Below are 6,817 nucleotides of genomic sequence, written 5' to 3' on the forward strand. Positions count from 1 at the left end.
CAAAACTTCCCAACTATTTAGGTAGGTAAAAAAAAAACGTGTCTGAAATGTATTAACCTCTATCTGTGAATAAATTGTTGGCTGAGATGGTATGAAAAATGCTAATCAAAGAAGGAAGAAACAGAACACTGAGATTCTCACGTTTACTTTGACTTTTTTAATTTGAAACAGTACAAAGAAAGTACAAGGGGACAGGGGTCTTCCTACACCCCTGTCCCCTGGGTGCTTCCTGGGGTGGGAGGGGCCGGGAGGAGGAGTCGGTCTGCTGGTTCGAGGTCTGTAGTGGCTGGGATGCTGCTGGCCCTGGACGTGCCCGGATGCGCATGTGTGTGTTGGTATGTGGGTGCGTGTTTATTCATTTGTTTTTTTCTTTTTTCAATCTTTTTTTCTTTGATCTGTGTGGGGGTACTTGCAGCGGCGTCAAACAGGGGGGAAAAGTCAGACTGATTCACAGGGTCCAGCCTACAGGGGGGGCCCTAAGGGAAATTTTCTTCTTCTTTCGTTTTTTAAAAATCATTTTTTAAATAAAATCAATATATGTTGGTAATTTATAAAAACCCAATGTTCTCTGGAAATACATCTGTTGAAATGTATATCCCAGCCTGCAAATAGGCTATAATCTATATCAGACACCCCCATTATCAGTGCGCATTGGTTTAGTCCGCCCTCTGGCGGACTTTTGATTGTACATGCGCCATAAATTTCACTCACTTCATTATTAGGCATTAAACGCAGCAGCCGGCACATGAAAGATGTCATCCAAAAAAAAAAAAAAAAAATCAGGCTTTCAGAAAAGAAAAGAAAGGCAAGAGAGACAAAATGAAGGAAAGCAACTGCTGACTGATTTCTTTCCCAAGAAAAGTGAGCCCAAATGTCAAAATTACAGCCTACAGATTATCCCCTTCACATTCCGTTGCATACCACTGTGATACCAGCCATAGCCATAGCCAGCTATGAGGAAAGTGAGGTCTGGACCTCGGTAATTTCCAGGGATTTTTTTTATTTTTTTATTTTTTTTATCTCGGTTTTCGCATACACGTTTCAATTGACGTTTGTGTTGACATCACTTTCGTGAATGTGTGACTGCGTGGTACCATTTGAAAGGTCTGTTTCTGCCCTTTCCAACAGTGTGTATAACACGTGTGTGCGCTCCGTAGTTGGTGAGAAAAGTATCGTCAACATAGTAGCTGCATACCAGTAATCAGTAATAGAAAAATTAGACGAATTTGACGAACGATTTCCTCGGCCACTCTGCAGTGCAGCGGCGATTGCTATATACTGACGGAAAGCTCAGCTCGAGCTCTTTAGAATGATAGGATTGTTATATCAATGTTGTGTATGGTTCTTGAATAAAGAAGACAGCACCTTGTTATAGCAATGCACATTTATGTAGGCTGGAGACAATTTTTCACATCTAATTTAGTAATGAATTCAACATAGCCCATAAATCTTTATAGGTTGTTTAGCAACAGCTATAGCCTACAATATGCATCTATCCATCTATATTTAACTCTATTTTTTATATTGGTTACTTAGCCTTACTCTATGCCTGGCCAAATGGCCTTTGCTTGTACCAAACATTTGTATAGGCTTGTATTGGGAAATAATCAGGTTCTTTTTAGCTATGGGTTCTTGTTACATTATAATGGTTTATTTTGCTACCAGCCTCAATGTGCAACACTGCTATATATTAAAAACTATATAATTAAAAAAAATATATATATATATATATATTGTAAAAATTTCGGCGCGCGATATGCGCGCGCACCATGGACCTCGCCTATTCCGAAATCCTGGCTACGGCCCTGATAGCAGCTGAAGTCAAATAATTAAAAAATAATCTCTCATTTTGTTGGCTACCACATAATTGTGAAATAGAAGCCATATTTGTCTTAAATGTATTTATTTTCATAATAACTATTAGCCTATACAAGTGTCCCAAAATCCTAACATAGGGTCAATGTTGGTTCAAATATGCATGGTAGTGGTTGTTCCTGGGGCCCCAAATTTGGTGCTACGCCCCTGGGTACTTGAGTGGCTGTGGTTGGGTCTGGGGCTTGCTGTCCTTTGTCCCTGTCAACAAAAGCACGAAGAGGTATTGCTGGTTGTTGGTCAAGATAAATCATTTAAAATGGTGGTAAGTAGTATGGCTTCCGTGTTTGTCTTTAAGTTTTTCGACTCAAAACCTTTATCTTTCTTTACCTTCTAGTCCACCTCCATTGGGGTTTCAACATCATTGCTGGACGATCCAGGTGGTGTCCCAGTTCTGCATGGAAAATATAGATTCAGCCTTCAGTAAGTCATGCACACACTCTTCTGTTTAATACCTGAAGGATTTATTTGATTTACTTTATCATATTTCCAGTAACTGTTCATCTGTGAAACTGTTAAGTGCAATAGCAGCAGCTCTGAAATGTGACAGCACTGGTAAAATATGTGGCTTCATACCTTTGTTTTCACAGATAGAAAGGGAAGATAGTGTATTGTATAGGGAAGAATTAAGGGTTGAGCAGATGCTGCCGACTTCTAAAAAACTGGGAGTTAAAGGTACTTTTAAATTCATTATTTCAATCTTTATGAAAGGAAGGTAATTGAAGCTTGTGCACACATGAAACTAAAATTGACATTTTAGCTAATTGACTAAAAAGTCAATTATTAATATAGTGGGCAATATTACGGCTTCCTTAGATATAGAGCTTATGTTTGGTTTTATATTTACCTGGGAGGGCCTTGTTGATCTCCAGAAGCAGTCCACTCCATTTCTTCCTGTTCATACAAGAAAAAAAGAAACATACAGTACAGAACACATAAAAATGGAACATTTGGGATCTTATGCTTAAATTAGCTTTGATTGTGCTCTTGTTTGTAATATAACTATAAACCTTACTTCTTGAGAGGAAGTTCCAACCAGCAATGCAGGACTTGCATTCCTAATTTTGATGGAAATCTGCAAAATCATCAAAATTGTGTTACTGACATTTGAGATCTTATGCTTAAATTAGCTTTGATTGTGCACTTAGAAATATTTGTACTGCATAAACCTTACTTCTTGAGAGGAAGTTCCAACCAGCAATGCAGGACTTGCATTCCTAATTTCTATGGAAATCTGCAAAATCATCAAAATTGTGTTACTGAAAAAACTAATATATCAGATACTGGTTATATATCATTACAGATCTTTACTTTACTTACTTTACTACTAACCACAACATGTACTCACCACAAAAGCTACAACCTAACATTTATGTTCATTTTTCATTCAATTTTTTTTTAAATACCACAATTATGACACATTTGATTGAAATTTAATCAGTTTAAGTCAAGTCATTAAATCAAATCAAATCAAATTTATTTATATAGCACATTGCATGTACAAACAGTTCAAAGTGCTTTACATAAAATAAAAGCATTGCAGCAGGGAGTGCAAGAAGCATTAAAATACATAAAAGAATATAAAGAGAAACAAAAGACATAAACGTAGCAAAGGTAAGTGGTGTACTGTCATGTAGTCCATAATTTCAATGAATCCCTTTAATTCAGCCCAAAAAGACATGGGTTGAATGATAGCTTCCCTCCACAGACTGAAGTAATGAGGCCTTGAAAGTTCATGCAGACAATTCAGAGAGGTGCCTCGACTTTTCTTCCTTTGCTTTCACCGTTTGCATCAAATTAATCATAACCCAGCTCAGACACGGTAGCGATCCGTCATTATTTGAAGCCAGATGTTTAGTTCTCGTAACATACTGCATCATCCTAAGGATGAACTTCTGATCATACAGTCTGCCGTCCTTTGTTATCTTCCTATTTGCTCCCATACTGGTAAAGGTACCGAAGTCTACTTCTGGGTCATCCCTGTTGTCTTAATAATGCATTATAACAGTTCTTCTAACAGTGATTAACAATAGTTAAAGATTACCAAAAGTATAAACAAGCCCCCTTCTCATCATTTCCCAAACAAAATGCAACTGAACTGTTTGTCGGAGCTAACTGTACCAACCACATGCCAGCATGTGGTCACGATGCTAAACGAGCACTTTGACGGTCAAAAAATAAAAAAATTAGGACATTGACTTCAATCAACATGCGTTAAGGTCAAGTCAAAGTATTAAAGCAGATTTTACCATACATTTCTCTTCTTATATTAATTTCAGTGAAAAGTTTAACTTACATCGTTCTTTATTTTCGCAAACATCGCCATGACACAGGTTGGAAGATACTTCTTGACTGTCCAAAACTAATCAGCCAGTCAGCGCAACCAGTGACCGTCACGTGGGCGTCTCACACATTTTTGTCAAAAGTAATTTAATTCATATGTTTTTATACTGACACAATTGATTTACGTTGTCTGCCCATTTACAAAATAAAAAAAAATAATGAAATTATATTTCTGTAAAGTTTTATCCTTAAATCCATAAAAATGCTCAGAGTCTATTTTTGTCAATCGGTGAACCAATCAGCTTCCGCCTCTCTATCAGTGGCAGCTGAGAGAGGGGAAGAGGCGGTCATAAACTTGGAGGCGATTAAAAGCTGTCCTACAATGTGAGACTTACAAAAAAAAACAAGCTCCATTTTTCAAATTTCAGATTTGTTTAAAATTAATTGAATTGAATAATGCCGTCTATTTTATTCCAAATAATTTATTTTTTTTACTTCAATGGACAGGTCAGTGGAGGGAGTTGGTAAAGAGAGTAGAAAGACTGGGGGAAGACGCACAGCAAAGATCGGTATGCTTAGGACTCAAACCAGCGATTATTACAAATGGGCTTTGCTAACATGGTACGATGTTACCATGGTACTTATCACTCAACCACTGAGCTCCCCAGATCTGATTTTATGTAATCCCCATTACCGCCCAACCCTGTCAAAAACAATAAAAATCTTAAATTTCTGATGAAACATCTTTTAAATCCAGTGTTTTAAATAACACAATGAAAAGTAAATAGCTATTACTAATTCATCTAACTAACTTTCAACAATATGTCACAATAAACTACTTCCAACAAGCTGATAAAACAATATTTAACATTTGAGGGACAGAAGAAAAAGAAAAAACATACCTGTTTTGTTCACGTTTTCCTCAAACCCCTGTGCTGGACATTTAATTATTCCTATTGATTTCCCAATATGTTGGTCCAACATCTCAAGTGAGAATCACAGCTAATGCTCAAATGACACTATCTGAGTTGGCTGTGATGTAAAGCGCTACTCCCTTTGGTGGTTTCAATAAATGGTTGCGCGAGGCTCTAGTTCCTTCTCATTTTGCATGTGCCATCCTTCCTTATTCAACTGCCAGTGAGGGAAGAGTTGGAAAGTAAAGCAGGTGCAATCAAGTCAAATGCAACATCAGATGTGAGTCATCTCTAAATCAGTGGCTGAACGTGTGGTAATTCAGGGTAGAGCATCACTTGAATGAGATTACTTTCTGTTGGCAAGACTTCTTATCCAGCAACAGCAGCCCGAATGAGGGCTAAATATAGATTTAGATTTCACTACTTTCTCAAAACTTCCCAACTATTTAGGTAGGTAAAAAAAAAAAAAACGTGTCTGAAATGTATTAACCTATATCTGTGAATAAATTGTTGGTAGATGGTATGAAAAATGCTAATTTGTCGTCACATATCCATCCATCCATCCATCCATGATCTATACCGCTGAATCCGTCGGTCGGGTCGTAGGGGGGCTGGAGCCTATCCCAGCAGTCAATGGGCGAGAGGCGGGGTACACCCTGGACAGGCCGCCAGTCCATCGCAGGGCCACATAGAGACAAACGAGACAAACAACCATGCACGCTCACACTCACTCCTAAGGACAATTTAGAGATGCCAATCAACCTAACATGCATGATTTTTTGGACAGTGGGAGGAAGCCGGAGTACCCGGAGAGAACCCACGCATACACGGGGAGAACATGCAAACTCCACACAGAAAGGCCCCAGCTGGGTGTTGAACCTGGAACCTTCTTGCTGTGAGGCGACGGGGCTAACCACCACACCACCGTGCAGCCCGTCGTCACATATTTTCTCTCAAAATTAATCATTCTCTGTTGGGGACAGGTCAGGGCTGCAGGCAGGCCAGTACCTGTACCCTCTTCTTCCTCAGCCATGCCTTTGTAATGTGTGCAAAATGTGGTTTTATGTGTTGTTGAACAATGCATGAACGTCCCTGGAAAAGATGTGGTCTTGAAGGCAGCACATGTTGCTGTAAAATCTCAGTGAACTTTTCTGTACTAATGCTGCCATCACAGAAGCTTTATCAGTGTGGGCACCGATACAACCCCATACCATCACAGAGCCTGGCTGCAGGGACTGGTTTGGTCTCCTTACTGTCCCAACCTTTTCTGATTTGGGTTTGTACACATTAAGATTAGGGCTGGGCGAGTTAACTCGTTATTATCGCGTTACCTTGTTAAAGGGACAGTTCGCCTCTTTTGACATGAAGCTGCGTGACATCCCATATCAGCAGCATCATTTATGAACATCTTCTTACCCCCTGCTGCGTCCTGTGAGCAGAGTTCCAGCCTCGTTTTGGTGTTGATGAAGGTAGTCCGGCTAGTTGGCTGGGGTCACAAAAATAAAGCGTTTTGCTTCTCAAAACAATATGCGTTCAAAAGAGTAATACATTTGCATCACAAAATCGTCTCTCCAGAAAAAGTCAGACTTCCCAATCGCTTGACGCTATTTCTCTCTACCTTCATATCACTACGGACTGTGTAAACTGTGCAGACCGAAGTGCAGTCTGAGCAGTCCTCTACTTCCAAGCAGTAAACACCGTAACAGGTGCGGCTATCGCTAGGTGGCTGTACGCATTGATATAAAGGG

General features: G+C 39.3%; 1 long non-coding RNA gene across 1 annotated transcript; it reads right to left on the reverse strand.

Annotated features, from left to right (window-relative positions):
• Nucleotides 1-237: 237 nt before the first annotated feature.
• Nucleotides 238-2,969, reverse strand: LOC142397416 (uncharacterized). Its single transcript, XR_012772705.1, has 4 exons — nucleotides 2,888-2,969; nucleotides 2,720-2,766; nucleotides 2,203-2,266; nucleotides 238-2,073 (listed from the first exon to the last, which is right to left on the reverse strand). It is a non-coding gene; the product is annotated as an uncharacterized LOC142397416 (long non-coding RNA).
• Between the last annotated feature and the right edge of the window lie 3,848 nt (nucleotides 2,970-6,817).

The sequence above is a fragment of the Odontesthes bonariensis genome, chromosome 13 (assembly GCF_027942865.1).
Source record: "Odontesthes bonariensis isolate fOdoBon6 chromosome 13, fOdoBon6.hap1, whole genome shotgun sequence".
NCBI classification, from domain to species: Eukaryota; Metazoa; Chordata; class Actinopteri; order Atheriniformes; family Atherinopsidae; genus Odontesthes; species Odontesthes bonariensis.